The following is a 23,783-nucleotide window of genomic DNA, read 5'->3' as shown; positions in this document are numbered from 1 at the left end:
CTTGAATAAACTCACTTAAGATGAAACACAGCAATGGCAGAGAAAAGAAAGAGAAATAGCAACAGACCTCCTGCACAAGAGAAATAGATCTGTACACAATGAATGGACCTGATTGAATAAAGCTGAAACACACTATCTGACTTTACTGTGCATATAAAACACAATCCAAACTGATGCAATGAGACCGTATTTGAGTAAGTAACTAGTCCATGACGAATGACAGTAAACGCTAAGCTTTACAATGTATTCAAAATAAAGCATATTCAGCATGTCAGGCGCTGTGATGTTTAGCACATACTCTTACAGCTAGTGACAGTCATGTGTGTTATTTGTTTTTCCACAAGGAACTTTGGAAGCGACTATATATTTACGATCCAGGTCATTTATTTTGTGGACTAAACCCACATGAGCTCTAGGCGAAAACTACTTCTTCCTTGTAATATTAACAAGAAATGATGCTTTAAGAAGTGTATAGATCCAAGTCCTTCATTTCTAAATGAATGCATTTTTGATACAATTCTTTTTTTTTTTTTTTTCTTTTTAACATGGCAGATGTGGTCATTCATTCATTCATTTAAAAATGTATTTGTTGATTTTATTACTTTGAAGTAATTTTAGTAAGTTTTTTTTTTAGTGTTTTTTATTTATTTTTTATTTTATGCATTATGTAGTATTTTGTGATTGTATTCATTTTTATGCCCTGCACTGTAAAAAAAAAAAAAAAAAAAAAAAAAAAACCCTGTAAAATTTACGGTAAAAAACGGCAGCTGTGGTTGCCAGAACTTTACCGTAAAAAATACGGTAGCAACGTTTTAGGTTTTACGGGACAGTAGTGATGCACGGGTCGGCTTTTTTTTCCTACCCGCGGGTCCCGCTTTTATGAAGTTATTTGGCACGCCCCGCACTACTGTATCTATTTTTACAACCCGCCCCGCCCCGCACCCGCGACCATTAAATAGACATACTAGGAATTGTAATGTAAATGAAAACAGCCTGTATTTCAGCCTGAAAGTGCTTGGAAACATCGCCCTGTAAACTGGCAACAACATACGATTATGAATATGAACCATGAATCAGGTCATATTAATAACAAGATGATAAACATTTTCAACATTTACAAAGCAGCGTTTGTATTCATCTAACAGGCTAAACAATTTTTTATTTCAGATTTCTATAGGCCAACAGTTTATGGCCTACGCTACATAACCACTGAACTTTTGTTTTATTTAACACACGGAAATGTTCATTTCTGAGAACCGGCCCCAAACATTAGATTTAGCAGCCTGACCTTTTTTTGAAATTTTTTTAATGACCCGCCCCAACCCGCTCCGCAAATAAAGTGACAATTTCTTTCCCCGCCCCAACCCGACCTGTGGGTTACCCGCGGGGTCCACGGGTTATGAGACGACCCGCGCATCACTATGGGACAGCACTTAGTTTACAGTTCAAAACCGTAAAATTTAAAGGTTTATATTGTAATAATTACAGTTCATAACTGTTTATTTTAAACACTGTAAAAAAATTCAGTTAAATTTACGGTAAAAAACGTATTTCATTAACTGATATAATGTAAATTTACCAACCTATTGAAGTACTAATCTGTTTTGTACCTTTGTAATACACTGACAACCACCAAACACAGTGGTGATGAGAGTCACATGATGAATCAAAGTTCATCACAAGCAGCTTTTCCACAAGCTGAGAAGGACAATACTAATATATAGAAGGTGCACACAGTGTCATTCACACAAACACTAAACACCACCATGGTAACACACATGAAATTTTAAAAAATGCAATAAACATTAATTTAGCAACATTAGATGTAACATAAAACCCTAATGTACATAACTGATTAGAAAAAACTGAGAAAAACTAAGAAGAAATAATGATTTACATGAAATGTGGTCAATTTACAGTTTTTCACTGTAAATTATACAATGACTTGTTATTTTTCACATCCAGAAACTGTAAATTTAATGGTATTTTACCGTAAAATTACATTAAATGTACCGTTCGATCTATTACAGTTATTCACCGTATATAGTAAACCAATTTACTGTAAACCAGTTAACTGTTTTTCACCATAGCATTTTTACAGTGTTTTACCGTTAAAATCACGGTCATTTTTAAAGCTCTGTGTGTCTATATTATTTGTTTTTTCCCTAAACTTTATGTAAAGACCTTATATGCTATATAAATATTTATTATTTATTAATTTGCACATTTATTTTTTAAACTGAATAATTTTTAAAACTTAAACAACATTCACCGCTGTAGAAACGAAACTTCTATAAACTAGATATGAAATACACAGTTTGAAAATCTTTATCTATAAAATATTCTTTGTGTTTAGCTGCAGGAAAATACGTCGTTTGAGTACAAAAGAAAAGCTGACAAATGAACCGATGAGCATTTTTCTCTTGAATATAATTTCATTTGTGCTCTTTTATATTTGGGGTTTTAATAGGATATTTTCCCCAGGGTAGATAGTCATTGCGTTGACTGAGGATGGAGACCATTTTTTAGGTTCTTTCTCTCACTGACTCACCCTCGTGTCCTTAGGCCCTTTCCCAAATAGCCTTTCTGTGTGCCCAATAATAGGCCGTTCACACTTTGGAAAATCAGACTTTGTTTTTCCAGCAGTAACTGTCCAGGGTTTCTCTAATTTGTCTGGGAAAATGTGAGGGCATAGAGGTGAAGATATCAGTGATATGTTACACATATTTGCTTCGCTGTGTTGGGTGTGTGTGTTTCTGTGTGTGTCCAGTGGTACAGGGCTATTTAAGAGAGTATCATTTCTCTCTTAGGCCTCATGTCCATGATCTCTCTCTCTTCCTCTTCAGTATTCCCAAGTGATCAGTTGCCACCAGAGGCTCAGGGGCTGATTTATTAGCATGGCCTGAGCTCCTGTCCTCTGCTTGAGTGCATCTGCAATGGAAAAATTTCCTCTTTTTTTTAAACAGCAAACTGGGAGAATAGGGCTACATCATGGTTTGACTGCCTAATACACAGTCCTTTCCTCTTTCAGCTTCCTCAGTCTTTTTGCCTTGCAACTTGGTTCCATTAGTTTTCTGTTCTCATACAGATTGTCACTTTGACAGCAGTATATACAGCATTATTCAAAATAAGAAAATACTGGCACTATTATAACAAATATAGCACTTGAATGTACATTAAATTCAAATGTGTTCAAAAATGCAATATCGATTGATTGTTTAACTTAGCCCTTATATAAGTACCATGTTATTTACATTTTCAATTTCAAGATACTTCACAAAGTATTAACAATTAAAAACAATAATAATTATTATTTGATTGATTTTTTTTTTTTTTTAAGCACCTTTGATTATAAATGTAAATAACATGGTATGATTAGTTCCATGGTGTTGTAGTACCATTCAGTACTACGGTATACCAAAGTACCCATGGTATTATCACCTGACACCATCACTTGTTTGTAAAGGTGGTGACATTTCTTTACATGCAGAAAAGGGTTAGACCTGGTGAGTGTGGACAGCTAAGGGTTAATGCAGCTCATATAATTGAGAGACAAGTGCCTGAGCATATTAGCTATTTTCCAATGAGAGGCCCCTGGCATATAATCAAAATGCACAGGACCAGCAAATCTAGATTACCTCAGATATTAATCCAGTTATTGGTAGCTTCTCCGAACATTGACATTAAAAAATCATTGAGGGTGTCATAAAGGCAGCAGGATAATAATCATTAACGAATGGATGGTCCGATCCACTTCCGAGAGCAGGGGACCTATTTAAAGCCTCACAGATCTGCCACCTGCAAGTGGAACGGGGCGAGATCTCCCACCCACAGTGATATGAATTACATGGAAAATATGTGTGTGGTTAATGACTGTCTTTATTATATATGATGGTATGTCTTGTGGCAAGTGCCTGCCCTTATCATTCCATTATAAGCTCAAGAAAATGACTGCATGTGTAACCAAAGAGCGTTTCCACAACAAACGCAAACCCAGGCCTCCTGTTTTTCAGTATTATGACCGTGCTACTATTATAATCTGTAGTATTACACACCAAACTGTGCAGTAATCTGCAATTTGGAGATGGTTTCCGCTCTGCACACTTATTCTCACCCTTTAACACAGCCTTGATTTTGCCTGGCAGCTGTTGACATTTCTGCAGCATAGTTGCAGCATTGCGGAAACGTCTGCTAATGGACATCTCGGGCTCAGTAACAGGCGTGGTGTATAGCCAGCACGGTTAAGACTTCATCAGACTTCTGTGGACAGCTCTACATAATTGCAAGAGATAGAATGATCCTGTGTTGGCTGACAGGTGAGAAACAGTTGTGCTGTGATCACAGAGAGATTTCTCATGGGGCCACTCAGGGTGCGAAGTGACACACATACACTCAATGTCCTTTATTGGCATCTATGGTTCCATGAAGAACCTTTAACATCCATTGAACCTTTCCATTCCTGGGTTGTTTTAGTGGGGGGAAAAAGGTTCTTTAGATTTTTAAAATTATCGTCACACTAAGACAAAATAGTTCTTTTAAGAACCTTAACTGAAAAATGGTTCTTCTATTGCTGAGAGAAAACCCACTTTTGAAACCCTTATTTTTAAGAGTGTGCATGAACGGAACGGCGTGAATATACATTTAGATCAAGACAATAGAAACACAATTAGAAGACGTACAGTATGTACAATCTTTACTTGTGCATTTATAATTTTCTTTTATATGGTAAGGAGGCCAATTAGGCCTTGACTTCAATCCGAGACCCACAGGACCCCAGAGCTTCCTTCCTCTTTTCCTCGATTCATCCTCCCCTTTTCCTCCCCACCTCTCCGCATGGACTCGGGGCACTTCTCCGTTGTAAAACGCTGGCACACATAGTATTGATTTTCATTTAGATAACTTAATGCTCGCAAACAATCCACGCACCCCGACACCAGGGCCCAGGCTTAGATCTACGATTGTGCCTTGCTGTAATCTAGGGCCATTTCTCTTCCGACGTGCTTTTTTTCGGATTCATTTTTCCTAAACTTAACCGATTCGCAACGGAAGGGGTGAGAGAGATATAAATGAAAAGCGAGGTGGCCGTCGATCAATCACCCGGAGCGCAAACATTCCCCCACTGGCCTTTTCCCAACATTCTATTACCACAGGGTAGTTGGGCAGTCAAACGGGAATAAAAATTACACAGAAAACATCATAAGTTAGGCTTGATTTGTCGAGCGCAAAGCCTGACAATTCCGCAGGACTTATACACTAGGGCCGGTGCTGAAAATCAGCCTTGTTATGGCTCGGGCACGTCTATAAAGATTGTTCATTTCATATAAAACAGCTACCTGTGCTGAGGGCCCAGGAAGCAAGAGTGATGTAGGGTATAAATACAGGAGGAAATCTATTAGTCTAGCCCTGGCTGTTGAAACAAGCCTGGACCGGGCTCGTTGTTGTTACTAGGCAGCACTCGTCCATGCGGATGTGTGTTCGTGGGGGTGGGGGGTTAGTTACTGAGACGACGGCCATCATCTCTCTGTGTTAGATGAGATGAGATAACGCGCTGATGTGTGACCGTTGGCATGCCAAACGCAGCGGCTGCCCACTGCTGGCCATGGCGCTGTAACGAGGGAATGGAAAGGGGAGTGAATGAGGTTCTCTGCGCGGCATAACACCCTCACAGCCCCGGTGTTAAGTGCTGCCTGCCCCCTCCACCCAAGCCCCACCACCTCCCAAATGCTCATATAGTAGCAGCTAATTATGCCGAAGAGCTATTGCGTGTTGTTTTATGCTTTATTGTCCATTTACTCACAGCACAAAAGCTAGCGGGCTCGCTAATGCACACTTTGCTGCTGCGCAGGATGCAAAATCAATTTGTCAGGTCATACTGATTATTGTCATTCTGTAGAGAACACGACCCTTTGACCTTTCCATGACCCTCTGCTGTGAGTCTGGATTTTAGCCAGCCATAAACGGCCAAATGATCATAACTCATTTTTTCACGAACCATTAAATTTAATGAAAATGCTATAAAATAAATGTAATGCCGTTCTTTGAGGCTATTTTCAAAACACGACTCTTTTGCTGTATAAGGACTTTACCTTACTGTGTGCTACACTATCTGGAGCACATTTATGGCTGTGTTATCATAAAATCCAAAGGGAACAGAGCAAGTCTGAACTGTATTCCCTTACAAATAATTGTGCCCCAGAGACTCGGCGTTCAAGAGATATTTGCAGTCGTGTGATATGGTAAATGTGGAGTTGCTGTAGAACGTTCTGGAATCCTCCACCCCCTTCCCCTTTTTTGTCATTGTATGACATGTGGGCCATGTGTGGACAGCTATGACACATGTAAGTAATGCTGGTAGAACCGTGCCACTGTTCGTTTCCCCCTGAGATTTATATGACCACAGGGGCCGGTCCTGTGCTCCTGTACTTCCACGATACTAGTCGGGTGTGACTGTCATTATATGACAATCGTAAAACAGCTGAGATATGAGCTGCTCTCAGTTTCTGCAGTCTTTAATGTGAATTTTAACATGTCCCTGTTCTGTTTCACAGCCTGTGAGGAAGACATGATGGCACTGTTTGGATTTGAAGAGTGGTGCATGAATGATTTTAATGATTTAAAGCGGGGATTGCGATTGCTGGGAGAAATCCAGACTGCATTGTGATGATTTTGAATGTTTATTGCATTATTTTATTATGTGTGTTGCCCTGATGGTGTTTTGTCTGTGTATGACCCTATGCACCGTGTACATATAATACATGTGTACATGAGCGACATTACAATATTTATTGTAGTCACGGAGTTTCCCAATGTGAGCTCCGCTACAGTTTGGAGCAGTTAAGGCCCGAATATACTTCATTTTCCGCGATCCGCTCCGTCTCGCGCACAGTTGAGCACGCAAGACTTTCTAAGGATACTTCTTTGGCCGTGAGCGTGGAAAGACACGTTTGGCGCATGCGCACTATCAAGTGTACTTTTCAAGAGCTCACATGCGCTGGCCTGTTGTACATGCACCAAAATTCGGCTGGTGTGCAGAGTATACTTTGGGCTCGAGTCAGGCCTCCACAGACAGCGCGCGTCCTGAGCAAGATCCAAATCCACATGAATGGCCATTCAGGGCACAAGCAAAACTCACTGTTCAGAGTGTCAGTTTTTCTTGACTGTGCCGATGAACATTGCATCGTGTGAAAGAAAATTTTCTTGCTTACGCCGACTGAAAACATAGGCTACATGAGATACACCAACAGACAGGAGAGACTCTCGGACATTGCAGCAGCAGGCTACTGAACATTGAACAGTCCATGCATGTGGATTTGGATAAAACCCTAGACTGTAAAAAAAGATGGATGACGCACCTTCACTCTCTTCCATTGTAGTAAGTGAAGCCGCCAGTGTGCCAATATGGAGCCGAGATATCAAGGTCCCGCCCACACTTACACAGAATCAGTTAATACTTCAGAACAACTCATGATGTCGGTGTGAAATAAACAGTTCTAGAAATGTAGAAATTAAAGTTAAAGCTCCAATCTCCTCCCAAATATCCAGAAGTCAATTTGTGCTTCAGTGACTGCTTCACTCAGAGAAGCTGTCAATCAGCTGTCAATCATGACGTCAAAACCCGCGTTTTTATAGCACCAAATAACTAACTATAAACTTATTTAAAGAATGAACACTTTAAGTAACATCAGCATGATACAAACTGCCTTAAATGACAGAAACCATCTTTGGAAAAACAATATTTGATGTGTAATTTGACTGTTTAGTTTGTCTCACATCCCATTACTTTTCATGAAGAGGGCAGGGTTTATGACCTATGCTGCATCCAGCCACCTGGGTGCGATCGAGATGCTTTGGCTGGGTGCGATAGAGATGGCGGACCCTCTGTCAGTTTTTACTTTCAGTTTCTGTAGTAAATAATTGACTAGTGTTTAAGACTTCTTCACCGGCATTTACTCTCAAGCAAAGTTTGTAGGTTGCTTGTGTTGTGTAATTTCCACTGGCTCGCCTTCATGGTTTAAAATGGAAATATTTTCAATATTGCGACGTACAGTTTATATATAAATATACAGACACCGATATACCAGAAACAGTATTTTCTAAAGAATTTCTGCCAACCACAGCTGCAAGTTTTTTGTTTTAATTCTATTTAACAAGATATTTTACAGTGTACTGTGTGTGTGTATATATATATATATATATATATATATATATCAAAACATTTTTAATAAAAATGCCATCAGTGAATGTAATTTAACCTGCTAAAGTAACTAAATTTGTGAGTCTTTTGAATGATTTAGTAAAATGATCAGCTCATAATGATCAGATTCATTAATTCATGAATCAGACTACATTAATACACATTGACACTGTATGCACTGTAGTAAAGCTCAGTAGAAAGACATGTTTTCTTGCTAATGAAGATAGTGATTAATCCGAAAATCTACATTGTTATCCCTGGAGAGGCATTTATTTTTAGTAAAATAGCAAACAGTATGTATAAATCAAACATTGTACAATGTTTAGGTGAATTATGTACTCAGTTATGTACCCTATGTGTTAATCTATCTAATGTTTTTTTATTAAAATATTCCATCACAGAAAGTAATGTGACCTGATATTGATTCAGTAATCACTCTCATGGATTCAGTGAGTTAATTCATTTAAAGATTCAAACAGTAACTAACTCAACAGTAACTGAATTTGTGAGTCTTTTGAATGATTCATTTAAATGATAAAAAGCTCAATAGAAAGACATGTTTTCTTGCTATCATTTAAAGATTGTGATTTATTGAAAAAAATCAATATTTTACCCTGCTCTTGGAGAACCCATTTGTAAAGTATTTATTAGTAAAATATTTTTTTTTTTAAAAAAGTAAAAAATATGTGTCCTCCTTGTTATCGTGAAGGTTGGGTAGAGAAGAGCAGGGGCCAGTTGCATAAACATAACCATTATGTTAAGACTGTGCCTTGAGAACTAGTATGACTAACTAGGAGTTAGTTAGGGGTAGTCAGACAGACTTACTTTTTGGTATCAAATTAGATCAAACTATGTTTTTATGTATCTGACTTGAAAAAGTTATGAACAGTCTTAAAGCAAAAAAATAAATAAAAAATTGACGACTAACTTGTGAGACTAGTCTTAGCCGTTCATGCAGTCGACCCCAGGTTTGATCCAGCAGTCATGGTCAACATCATTTCGCCAAGTACATCATGTTCCTGGATCAATGTCTTTGATCCTGAAACAACATTCCAATCAACCAATCAGACTTGAGGGACAAGTTTACAGTTTATGTCAAGTTTGGGCTTACAATCAGGGTTAGGAGCTTCTACATCAGTGTTATTCACCTATCATTTCCTTCTGATCTCCAAAATATATTGTTCCAGAAACACATCTTACTTGGCAAAATTCATGGTGACCAGCAGTCACACACGCTCTCATCTGCCACTATTCTTGCCTCTTCCCCTTTCTTTTCAGTTTTTCCCTCATCCTGGCCTCCTCTAGAAATCCTACTCTTTTACTGTTTCCTAGTTTCTGAATGTGCCCAAAGGTGCCCTGTTTACTCATCCTTCGACACCTCTAAGTCTTCTCAACCCTCATGCTGGGCTCAGCCGTGGCTCTCTTCTCCTCCGTCACCTTGTGTTATGTCACTGTGCACTTATACTAGTTTGCATTAGCCCAAGTCAAAAGGATGGCGTGGAACAAAGAGGCCCGTTGACATGGCGCAGGGTGAAGATGACTCAATGAGCAATGGCACTCTGACAAGAAGGAGAGGCCGTTCAGTTCGTCCACTGTCATCACAAAGACAGAGAGAGACTTGGCGGCTTGACTGACAGATGGTCTAAACGTTGCCTTCTGGGCGCCGGGCCTCACGCTGAGAGGTGTACGTTTGAGTCTAATGTCTTAAAGCAATGGTGTTTTGGATCCTGTTGAGTCACTTAGGATCCTGGTGGACAATTGAGCCCTTGTGACAGAAGAATAAAACAGGAGGAGAGAAAGTCTTAAGGATAATAGGATGAAGAAGCTACGTTATTTTAATTAAGCTAAGGTTGGTCTCCGTAGGGCCGTTAGCCACTGGAATCTGTCACAGCTAGACATTTCTGTGAGAGAACAGAGGTATTTTGGGGGCTTTGCAGAAGGTTAGGACAGTGAGTGTTTATGGCTAGCAGGCAAGGAGACATTAGAGAGGGAATATGAGGCAGCCTATGTACTGTATGTGTGTGCACATGCGTCGGTCCACCAGGCCCAGAAGGGTCCCGAGAGAGCCGTTATTAGAGTCTTCTCTTGCTGTGTGACATCCGTTTGGATCACCGAGACCCAGAGGCTACCCCTCCCCTCCACGGCCCACACGGATCAACTCTCTCTCACAGTCAATAAAAACCCATTGCACATGTAGGAGGTCCAACCTACAGGGGACGTCTTTATCCTGCAGGGAGTACAGAGCCCAACATTTAAGAACAGAGAGTAAATTAAGACAAATAATAGCCATAATCTCCTGTAGTAGATTCCCACTCTTAGCCAATTCTACTGTGAAACCATTGCTCAACTCTTTAAAGCCAGTCACAAGGCTCATGGGCCCCTTGCAGTGCTACCGAAAATGTCTTTTTCCCCCTTTTTTTGGGTTTGTCACGGAGGCGGTTTTGCTTGCTTTTTTTTTTTTTTTTTCATTTACCCCTCTCTCCCCTCCTCGCACAGGTCACGAACATGTTGTGTCTCAGCACAGAGAGCCTTTTGAAAGCTCTGTAGTTGATTTGAGGAGATTGAGTTGGACCAGAGACCTGAATAAGCTTTTAAGCTCCCATGTACAGCACTGTACAGGTGCGGTGGCGCTGTCATGTCCTCGCTCGCACACCTCCTTTATTTACATATCCAGATGGATTTTCACACCCTGGTTTAGGGGGACGAGGTGTCGCTGGTGCGAACACGTTCTTGGCATGATGTGTCACAGAGGGTGTTCGTGATCTAGTCTCCCACGAGGCAGCTTCCATCAACACCAGCTTCATTATTCTCTTTTCTTTCAGACTAAGCTAAGCTTATTAAGAGTAGTCAGAGTATTAAGAATAGTATGAGTATACGTTATGTGCTTTATGAATCTTTTGTTTCGAATCAGTGGTTCGGAGCGCGTATCAAACTGTCAAAGTCACGTGAACCATTGAAATTTCAAGACGTAACAATTATGATGCGAATTATAAACACTTATGATTCGAAACAAAAGATTTGTAAAGCTTCAGAGCTTCATGAAGCTGTGTTTTGAAATCGGCTAAATGATTATCAAAGCACTGCAGGCAACTAGCAAATATCGTTATTACATGTTAGAGTGGAAACATACTAAATGATAAACATTTAGAGGAAAACAACATCAAAATTAAAAGCAATTTCAAAATTAAAGATTATTATGTGGTAACACTTTACAATAAGATTTCATTTGTTAATATTAGTTAACTACATCAGTTAACAAACTAACGATAAACAATACTTATAAGGCATTTGTTAATGTTAATTTCTACATTTACTAATATATTATTAAAATCAAAAGTTGTATTTGTTAACATTAGTTACTCCAACACTTTACAGTAAGGTCTCATTTGTTAATGTATTAACTAACGTGAATTAACAATGAGCAATACATTTGTTACAGTATTTATTAATCTTTGTAATGTTAGTTAATAAAAATACAGCTGTTCATTGTTTGTTTATGTTAGTTCATAGTGAATTAACTAATGTTAACAAATACAACTTTGGATTTGTAAATGTTGAAATTAACGTTAGATTAATAAATGATATAGAACTATTGTTAATTCCTCGTTCATGTTAACTAAAGTAGTTCTCTAATGTTAACTAATGAAACCTTATTGTAAAGTGTCGCCATTGTATTTTTATTAACTAACACCAACAAAGATATTTCCCTCCAAAATATTCGGGGTACGCAAAAAAGTGAAATATGAAAAAATATGTAATGCCAAATATTTTTTTACCTTGTGGTACCAATATTGACCACTTGGTGTAATTCACCCCAATTATAATGAATTAATGTATTCTATTGAATTCTATTCTATTTTATTATATATTTATTCTATATCTGTTGATCTGTTCTTTTTTTAATTTGTAGTTAGGATTAGGATCTGAAATAAATCTAAAATAAAATAATCTAGATACGAAATAATAATCTAAATTAGAAATGATCTGAAATAAAAAATGTGTTTAAAAAAAAAAAAAAAAAAGCTTAAATGTGGAAAACAAAAAATGTAAAAAACATGTTTCTGGTATGGATGTGTAACATGAAACAGTACACAGTATCAAATTTGATTACTCCCAGAAAGTAAGGGTGTGTTTTACACACACCCACAATACTTTGCCCATTGATAATTCCTGTGTATGAGGTGTTTACAAACACAATAAATACTATGACAGGAAGGAGAGGAGGGAACAGAGGAGGAGGGGTGCTGAAGAACAGCAGAAAGCGTTTTAGCATTCCGGCTGCACTGCAATTAAGACGGAACGCCAGCAGATCCTCCCAGTTTGAGCACATTCCTCTTAAAAAATGTTACACAACGTGCAGACGTCCCTGACAGGCCAACATTATCCTTCGAGTTACAATTAATTACCCCCACGTCTGCCTCTTGCATCTCATTTCCATAACTTAAAAGGAGCAAAGACCTGCCAGAGGAGAGCACAGGTTAGTTAAGCATGCCAAACAGCAGGCTCACCACAACACGAGTCCAAGAGATTCACCGATAAAGGATGACCACAAACAGGGCTAATTTTTCACCCAGTTCACACGTCATAACACGTCTTACAGCACATTGCGGTGGCACCGTTAAAGTGCTTTAACGAAACGTCCATCCGGGTCCGGCGTTGATGATTCTTTTGTTTGTTTGTTTTGGTGAGGTTGCCGAGTGCTGGTGAGGCTTTTTCCCCTCCTCCATTATTTTTGTTCCTTGTTCTCCCATAGCCTCTCATTTATAATGGGCCGGGGAAGAGGGAGATAAAGCGGATGGGGCGTTGAGACAGAGTGAGCGGTCACATTCTCTGATGTTATCTGTATCCCAGAACGCACTGCAAGTGGACGCCTGACATGTTCTATACATCTTTCCACAGGAGCACTCATTAAACAAATACTGCTTGATATATAGCTCTCAAGAAATGAATTTTTACCTCTGTGTGCAGGAGCTGTTCTCTCCTGATCTCTGGGGCTTTAGGAAATATACACACTTACTCACACACAGCCAATGAGGGCCTTGGCTTATCCTGTTGTTTGTATTACTCTGCTGTATGGTTTTATTTGCTGTCAGGATGACTCGATAGCTCTTTAAAGTGCTCCATAGTACATGTACAGTATCAACTGTATGCAGCAAGAAATTTTATACATCAGATACTGATGAAAAATAATTAGGATAGCTGGCCAAGTCATTACTGAAGATGATTGTTAATGGTTTTACAACAGAATGTTTTGAATGTGACAGGGTGCACACATTAATCCCACTGTAGTTTATAATGCCTTTTCAAAAGATATATATATATATATATATATATATATTTATTTGAACATAAGTATTATACAAAGGTTACAAAGGATTTTTATTTTAATTCTGTTCTTTTGAACTTTGTTCATAATGGTTTCCTCAAATTATTATTGAGCAACTATTTTCAACATGTTACTTGAATGATTTCTGAAGGATCATGTGACACTGAAGACTTGACTAATTTCTGCAAAATTTTAAAATATATTAAAATAGAGGGTTTTTTTAATTGTATTTTGGTGTATTTATGAATGCAGCCTTGGTGATCAAAAGAGACTTATGAAAGAGACTTTAAAAAAATTATTAATAAACCCAAACTTTTGAATGGTTGTTAATGTTCATAAAAATCATTAATTAGTGCTATGAAAAATTAAAAATGGTAATCGATTAAAAAATAAATAAAAATAAAAAAAAAAAAAAAAAAAAGCAAATACATAAAAAAAATAATCTAATTAGTCTGAGAAATGCCTCCAAATGAAAAGTTTTAAAATGCCGTGTCAAATCAAAAGCGTCTTTAGATCCTTTCATTCTGTTTTGCTGCGTACTGTCAAAAACATTAAGGTATTACTTCCTTATTACGTAATTTAAGGAGCATGATTAATTATGTTCACTTTTATCAAATTATTTTGTTCATGGTTAATCACACTACTTTAAATTGACAACCCTATGAAAAATACAACTTTGTCGTTACTTTTTACCGGCGTACAAAGACATAGTATGTGAATGACACATATAATAGAAACTAGAAAAAACCTAATTAATCTTATGTAAGGTCATATAATTTTTGTCATTTTCATTTGTTTAAATTGAGTAATTATCAGCCCCTGTCTGTGTCAGTAGGATTTAATTAAAGTTATAATTTAATTTCACGCAATCAATTGATATTTTAATGGAAATCACTGAGCATATGTAATAAAGAGCACCTGACAATGGAGTTGGCCCTAATTTGCTGGTATAGTTACAGTATTTCAAAGATATGGATCCATACTATTGTAGACAGTCACCAAACATTATAAATTAGCAACTAGATATCACTAAAGAGCGATTTAAATTTTAGTGACGCCAAGCAAAGTAGAAGCCTCTAAAAAGCCCCACATTTGCATTCAAACCTGGTCTCTTCTAATATGTCGTGCTTTCAGAGTGGTGAGTTACACGTCCTCCATGTGAGGGGCTCTGCTGAGCACATATCAGGCCAAACATACCATAAATCTCACGATCGTATACAAAACATCCTCTTTTCTCCTCAACCTTTAGCAGAAGGGTCACGTTCACATTTTCATGCATCAGAACATCTGATCCAAAATGTACTTTACAACATAAAGAGCGCTTGAGTAAGTGGGCGTCTCTCGCCTTGTGCTCCATATGCATCTGTTAAATGACTTGCTGATCTCATTAAATAAAGCTAATGTACTTGTAAAACAGTCGGCGGAGACAGTACATCATTGTAAGTGTTGGGGGGGTAGATGGAGGGAAGGAGAGGAGAGGAAAGGCTGGGGAGAGAGAGAGAGAGTGAGAGAAGAGAGGAGCAGAATGGGGTGAGGTGGTTGCTGGTCAGTGGAGATGTCTCAGGCCCATAAATCTTGGCCTCTTCCTGCCTAGTTATTGTGTATTTCTTTTGGCCAGAGATTGATTGTAGCAGGGGAGAAGATGAATTTGCCCATAGACCTTCTTTTCTTCCCCTCTCTCTCTCTCTTTCTCTCTCTCTCTTTCTTTTTTTTAAGCTTCTGATGCTTGGCCAAGGTGATAATGCTCTCGATTTTTTTTTTTCCTTTATTTGTCTCTTCCCTTCTACCTCCCTCCCCCCTCCATGTCGCCCTGTTCTTTCCTGAGATCATTTGTTTTGGATTAGAAACAGCGTGCTGAAAAGGGGAGCCATGGGGAGCTGTGCATGGGGGTCACTGGCAGTGGAAAGAGCGTGGCAGCGTACAAGCGTCCCTGGTGTGATGTGAGCATGTAGCGTGCACGTACACAGCACACCTATGTACACAACACACACGCAGCTAAATCAGCTCTGGCTACCTACGCCTGGCTCTGGGCAGATCTGCCAGGTTTTATCCTGTGGGACTGCAACTAGACACTCACGCCTGGATGTTCCAGCAGATGCAGACACATCATAATTGAACGCTTTCTTTGTGCTTTGAGCAGCAGCAGTCACTGATCCTCCTTTTGTGGGCACTGCAGCTGAGGGAGCTCTCTCTCTCTCTCTCTCTCTCTCTCTCTCTCTCTCTCTCTCTCTCTCTCTCTCTCTCTCTCTCTCTCTCTCTCTCTCTCTCTCTCTCTCTCTCTCTCTCTCTCTCTCTCTCTCTCTCTCTCTCTCTCTCTCTCTCTCTCTCTCTCTCTCTGTGAGTGCCTCCTTTAACCTGGAACTATCAGAACATGCTCATACATGCACCCCAAAAAATAGGCCTCTGGCACCGGTTCAAAAGTAGATCAGAGCTATTGTGCTAAGGGGTTTGTTTTGAGACCAAGCCTTACCCGTGTGAATGTGTCAATCCACAGTGAGCGCATTATGCTGAAAAAATAATAAATACCACAATTATTTCGTATGCCATTGTGTTTTGATCCGAGCCCACTTATATTAACTCTCATGGTCTGTTTGGGCATTTTAATGAATTTAAAGTATGAAGTTGATACAGTACTTAATGTTATATACACTACTATTCAAAAGTTTGTGCTCTATAATATTTTTAATGCTTTTGTCTCTTATGCTCACCAAGACTGCTTTTATTTAATACAGAAATACAGTAGAAACAGTCATCTTTAAAATATTATTAAAATTTTAAATAATAATTAAATAATAATTTAATATATTTTAAAAAGTAATTTATTTACTCCAATATCCTGATTTGGTGCTCAAGAAATATTTCTTATTATTATCAATGTTGAAAACAGTTGTGCTGTTGAGTATTTTTATGGAATTTTCAAAATTCATTATTTTATCAATTGTATGTGTCCTTGCTGAAAAAAGTATATTATGCTATATTATATTGTACTATATACTATATTGTACTATTTTATTGTTATTATTTTTATTATTATTATTTTATTTTAATATAATTTTATAAGTAATATGCATATAAAGGGAACATTACTTAAAGGATTAGATCACTTTCAAATGAAAATTACCCCAAACTTTACTCAACCTCAAGCCATCCTAGGTGTATATGACTTTATTCTTTCTGATGAACACAATCGGAGATATTTTATTAAATGTCCTGACGCATCTGAGCTTTATATTGGCAGTGAACGGGACCAATGATTATGAAGCTCAAGAAAGTACCTCCATCCATTATAAATGTACTCCACATGGCTCCGAGGGGTTAATAAACACCTTCTGAAGCGAAGCGATGCATTAGTGTAAAAAAAAAAAAAAAAAAAAATCCATATTTAACAAGTTATGAAGTAAAATATCAATATCAGTGTACGAAGAAAGTGTAAAACTCTTGCATTTCAAAAAGCTTGCGCTACGTCATACGCCTTCCCTATTCAACTTACGGAAAAAGTGTAAGTGACGCGACGCCAGTTTACGCTTTCTTCGTAACTTGAATACGAAAGCCTTTATTAACCCCCCGGAGTCCTGTGGAGCAAGTTTATGATGGATGGACGTGGATGGAAGCACTTTCTTCAGCTCATACTCGTTGGTCCCATTCACTGCCATTATAAAGCTCGGATATGTCAGGATATTTAATAATATTTCTCTGATTGTGTTCATCAGAAAGAAGAAAGTCATATACACCTAGGATGGCTTGAGGGTGAGTAAAGTTTTGGGTAATTTTTATTCAAAAATGAAGTAATCCTTTAATTAGAAAATTCTTTTTTTTTTTTTTTTCTTGCACATACAGCGTTGTGCTGCCCAGGACCCCATATGTAACAAACGTAAAATCAGTCTCAACGTGAGGGTTAAAGTAGACCAGGTAAGTGGACAGGCTACGGTCTTCTGTCCCGCTTTCATCCTGCGCTCAAACAAACACTCTCTCACACAAACAGACACACAGGTTTTCGAACGCGAGCCGATAGAGAAAACTTTGAAAGTCACGCGAGGCTCACTTTTTCCCTTTTCCTCTCTCTCCCTGGCGTTGACCTTTCTGCAACGTTGCCCCGTATTCACTGCTTGTCAGCACATGCTTTGTCCCGAGCCATCCGTCTCTGTCATTCATCACTCCTACCCTGAATCCCCTCCGTCCCATTAGCCCAGGATGAGGAGAGAGAGGGAGCGGGGTGGAGGGTGGGGCGCCGGTGAGGCCCATAGCCTGCGGGATCATTAGTGCCCCCCTCCCGTCTCCCCTCCTATATCGAATTGTCGGTAAACCGGTGTGCAGAGGAAGTCCAGGTGGCCTGTTGTTATTTATAACAAAGGAAACAACACAGCAGAACCATCTGACATCAGGCCCGCATGGACCGGCCACGCTGCGAGTGTGTGTGTGTGTGTGTTAGAGGTGGAGGGGTTTTCATCACTGAAGGACAGCTAAAAGTGGACCTTCTCTCCTCCCTTTTACCCTCTCTGTTCCCGGTAGACCAAGAGCGGGGGACTTATTGAACAGATGTTGGGTACACCGTCGCCAGGAAGATTGATTATTTTAATTGCCAACACTTTGCTTTTTTGTAGCATCTGAATACTTAATGTCAGGTTTTGAAGGATGTTACGCTGCCTGATCTTTATACCCTCAAACCCTCCCTCTCTCTTTCTCATTTTCATAAACTCTCACTCTTAAAGTGGACTCTGCCTTTGGACCAAACCATAAGCGCACAAGTGTTTTGGTTGGCGATTTGTGAGTGTCCTTTGGGAGTGGGTGAGTGAATACAGTGAGGCGCTGGATTATACATGGCGGTCCGTTGTGACATCTGGGTTGTCTCTCTCTCCCAGAGGGCTTGTGTATACCCAGCCTGTTAGTGCCTGTCCCGGATAATTAATTGTTAATGGCAGTGCGCTGTCAGCTGGGAAGTTGATATAAACTCATAGAAGGACCTCTTGGAGGACTCGTTTTGCAGTCTGTGATAGATTCCCATAGAGAGGTATGTTCTGCTAAATGCCCTATGGAAATAAACAGGGGCATATGCTTGACAGAACCACCCATCTCTTCATCTCTGGATGGAATACACATGCTGCTCAGGGTAGAGGTGATGCTCACTGTTATAGAAGTTTTATATCTATGCAGAGTCTGCATCCAGCTGACTTCAGCAACAAAACTCACCCATGTTTAGATGCTGCACATACGGACTAGCAGGCATTTTTTTCTAGTTTTACACATCAATGATATGTTTTTTGGCATGATGTTTTTTGTACATTCTATGATGAGCATGTATTTTGTTTTCTGTACACACACACACACACACACACACACATATATATATATATATATATATATATATATATATATAGGGAGGCATAAAATTCTTGAAAATTAATGAAAATTTTATTTTTATGTTATTTTATTTTTATTCATTTTATTTTATTTTAGTTTATTTTAACTACATTTTTAGGGAAATTTATATGTGTGCCTAAATGTATTTTTAACGTAATTTTGCATGTATTCTAAAAAAGATATCAGAAACATTTCCTCAACTGTTGACTTGTGAGGGATTGCAGATTGAAAAAAAAAAAAAAAAATTAGCAGCAATATAGCTTAAAAAATATTTGAGTGTTTTTTTCTGCCTTTATTATCTGACTTTTCGAATATGCTACAGTATAAAATATACTCCTATTTTCTCATAAAATAACTCATTAAATAATAATACCATTCTCCATGCTATAAAGTATGCATTAAGTTCACTTAAAGAAATCAAACATCACACGGGGGGAAAAACTTTCTGGAAGTTATTTGATTCCACCATGCAGCTTAAAATGGGGCCAGAGACCACATCTAGTACAGAGGAAATGAGGACAGCTGCATTTACTTCCTGTATGTCTCCTGGCATGCAGTGCCTTAGAGAAGAGATTGACCACAAATGTTATTTTCTCTGCAGCCGTCGGCAGTAGGGCAGGTGTGTGTGAGTGCGTCCATACTAGTTGAGTGTGGCATGGTGGGGATTGTCAAAGCTAGGGACAGGTGCTTTTGCCATCACTCTAGAGCGGGTGGGAGGGGATGAGGGAGGGCACAGACAATTAATGGCAAGGTGCAATGGCGAGACGGAGTCAGAGAGCAAGAAAGAAGAGTCTACGGATAATAAAGTGGCCCTGGCCGGCATTAATCTCCCTCACACTGCAGGCCTGTCATGGCCAGCCGGCCTGTGACTAATACCACACTTTGCATACAGTGGTCACAGCACATCAGCAACATGCTAGCAGGGCTTTGCAAAAGTAAAACGGACTTTTACATACCATGGGATTGTATAAATCCAGGTGAAAGGAAATAGACAGAGAAGTAGTGAGAGAGTGAATTGTAACAGATGTAGTATAAGAGAAATTCCAATTCCACTGTCTGTAAAGCAAGAAATCCATAAGAGTAATATAATGTATTCATTAGGGCTGTCAATTTAACATGTTAATTTGAAGCAATTCATTATAAGGAAATAATCTGATTAAAAAATTAACACAATTAATCATGCTCCTACTAATGAAGTTTCCTGCTATCAGAGCAATCCAAGCTTGAAGTACCACCTTAAAGATTCTGAGAGTGGACCTAGCTGAACCACATATTGCACATCCTGTGTGATCACGAGAACTGTACCTGAGACAGATTGAATGGATTGCTGTGGGCTGTAGGCCAGTGATGGACTGGATATCCAACTAAATTTTAACTTAAGAGTAGGCCATTTTAAGGTATCAGCACCTCCAGACATTTTAGCTGTGCAAACAGTCACTTATGTTGTTTGATATTGCAAACTGGTATTTGTTACAATACATTTTAATTTATTAACATAATCATAAACAATAGTTTTACAGTTTATATGATTTGTTATTCTTGTAGTAGTGGATACTGAATTGGCTTAAAAGCCTATTTCTGCCTTTAAAAAATAAGGTGGATTCAACGGTAGGGAAATTAACTTTTTGTAATGTCTAATTAATCTGACACCATAATGTAATGTTTTGTAATGATCATTTTATAATTTATAAATTTTTATAATTTTCAGCAATTATCAGTATATGTTATTAATTATATATATATATATATATATATATATATATATATATATATATATAATAAAATACGTTTGACAACCATACTTAGTCTTAGTCTTAAAACAACAAATGTGAGAGGTTCCACTATGTTCTCAGGGGAAAAAAAATGTGCAAAAATGGTTCTTTTAGCTTGTCACTGAGACAGTACTCTAAAAGGTAGAATTTTGTTCCTTATCTACCCCTAAAGGGTGAATTGTAACACCTTAAGATACAAATATGTACTAATATGCATCCTACATGAGGTACAAAGATGTATCTTTGAGGATACTGCCCCAGTGACAAGCTGTTGTACCCCTAAAGATAAAATATGCACACTTTTTGCAAATGTTACAATGAACACATAGTGCACACAGTCAAATGGAATGGAGTCTTACACTTGAGAAAATGTTAAATTGCTATCAAGAGCCAGCACCTTTCCGAAGGGTGCCTGAGTGAGAAACGACTGGCTATGTTTCTGTCAGCTGCTTCTATGTGTTTCTGTCAATAGTTTGTCCTGATCAATGATATTTCCAGGTCTTAACTGCTTCCATACATCCTGCACTAATTACACCCTCTCTTCTTGCTTCTGTCAGATGGTGTTTCCTCTCACTCTCCACAGAGTGTAAATCAGAGACACAGGCATCTGGAGCCCCTCACATAGGGTGCAGACCAATGTTAATTTCGTTAACGAAAACTATGACGAAAAATGGTCGTTGACGACCTTTTTTTCCCATGACTAAGACGAGACGATGAGAGATGACACCAATGTCATTTAATGATAACGTGACTAAAACAACACATGCCATATCGTTGACGAAAAAAGACGAGACTGAAGTGTGGCTAAAAGACTAAAAACTTTACCAAAATCACATTTTGTTTTTGTCGAATAAAGGAGACAAAACATAACAGACTGTTTTAACGAGCGTTCATGCTTAGGGTTGACAGATTTCCAGAATTAAAACCCCCAATCAGAGCTTTTCTGTTAAAAGAACAAGTTTTACTTAATCTTTGCAATCTGGCAACCACGCACACGAGTTCTCTCTACACTGAAGAAGAAGCGCGGATGATCTGAAAACAGTCAAGTAAGCTGGAGTTCAGCGATCTTTATTTGAGATTTTCTACTTAAATTAAAGTGTCATTCAGTCGGTCTATATCGCGCTGCTTGTTTGCTGACTAAATCTGCGACTGAAGTGTAGGCTGATATCCAGCAGTGGCTCTCAAACTGACGTAGGCGAACAAAATGCTGAGTTAAAATAACATAAAAACTGCATATAGATTTAAGATTAAAACTCTCTTCGATACAAAATCATTCCCTTTGGCGAGTTATTGTTTTTAATGTTGATCATATTATATGAGCAAGAATGCAATGTTTCCCGAATATCCACACAATTTCAAATGTGACATTGATTTTATACAACACTTCAACAAACAAACGGGTAATATTAAGTTATGTACATTTTAAACAGTATTGTCAGTATTTTTGCTCTATTTTGCAACGAAAGCCACAGCAGAACTGCAGCACACAAGCTGTGTTTCGTGAACGAATCAGCGGCTTCGAACGAATCGTCAATGGCCACGTACACACGTTTCAGGAGTGACAACCGCATTTAAATGCGGGAGTGAATCCCCTAAATTATCATCAGAGATCGTATTATTATAGGGAGATAAAAGGGTCTGTATCTCTTACTATTGGAGAAAGCATAACGACTAACTTAATCACATGCGGCACCTCTCAGCCTATGGTGTCGCCGTTCAAAACTCCTCCCTGCGTACCACCAATGCCGTTACGCTTTTTTGGCTAAAGGTTGCAGGCTTGCCTTCCAGTGGCTTTGTTATCATTACATGTGTGTACGGAACATGACTTACTCTCGAAAATGCGATGATTGACAGCTTGGAAACCATAGCGACGTTCTGGCGTAAGTAATATCACAGTGACAAAACACTCATTATTTTCAGCAATTTAACTACACACACTAACACAGTCGACGGAGGTGTCGTGTTTTGTTTATGCGTGTACAGCCTGTTACACAGCGCGCTCTTTGTGTGTTGCCATTATCACTCATTATAAGTGTTTTTGGGCTTGTTGTTTAAGCTCATCTCATAAAGCGAACGGGTTTATTGAGTTATTATAGTGAGCAGACATGAATCACAATATTTTGGTCTTATTTTCAGCATAAAGCATTTGGATTTATTTCGGTTTATTTTACCTGTATTTTTTCGGGAGTTAATTCGGTTGTAGAATGCGGTTGTCACTCATGTATTTTTCTGAACTGTGTGTGTACAGAACACGATTAAGCACTAAAAGATGAACTGACAACCGAATTTAGCTGCAGTGTGTACGTGGCCAATGATTCAATGACCCATTTATAAATACAGCCGCTGGCTTTGATACTGAAAGAATGAATGACTCGATGATTCACTCATAAAGACAGTTACTTACCACCACCTACTGGTGGTTTTAATGTAATATTTAAAAGTATCACTTCGTTGTATTTATTGAATTTTTTTAAGCATTATTTATTTTATAAAGATATGTATAAAGGTAAAAAAAAAAAAAAAAAATGCACTGGAAAAATCGATTTAAGAGGGCAAATATTGTCCCTTAGTGGAAAAGGTGTAACTGCAGTAAGTGGATATTAGAGGGTGCACAGAAGGATGTTAAATCTCTCAGGGGGTACGACACTCTAAAAAGTTTAAGAACCACTGAGAAGGGATATGTAGAATTGCAAAATTGATTAAAATTTTTCATAAGCTTAAATGAATTGGTCTAAAGAGAAAAATTATGACTATTTTGTCTAAAGATAAAATAGCTATCAAAATTCATGTTGGTAACTGTAGCTTGACTAAAAGTAATGACTAAGACTTGACGAAAATGCAATGACTTTTCGTCAACTAAAACTAGACTAAAATATGAAAGACAAAAATGACTAAAATGAGACTAAGGAGCATTTTCGTCTAAAGATAAAGACTAAGACTAAATCAAAAATGGCTGCCAAAATTAACACTGGTGCAGACTGATCCCAGAGCAGCCTCATAAAAGTACCACACGGCCCCTGAAAACAACATCCGGACCAACAGCATGCACTGCAATTGTTGAAGTCTACATTTACTGCAGACGGCTGCGTAATTTTTTTTGTGCCAAATCCCTGTTTTCTGCTGCGTATCTATG

The sequence above is a fragment of the Ctenopharyngodon idella genome, chromosome 7 (genome assembly GCF_019924925.1).
Source record: "Ctenopharyngodon idella isolate HZGC_01 chromosome 7, HZGC01, whole genome shotgun sequence".
Lineage (NCBI taxonomy): Eukaryota > Metazoa > Chordata > Actinopteri > Cypriniformes > Xenocyprididae > Ctenopharyngodon > Ctenopharyngodon idella.
This window is presented reverse-complemented; position numbering follows the sequence as displayed.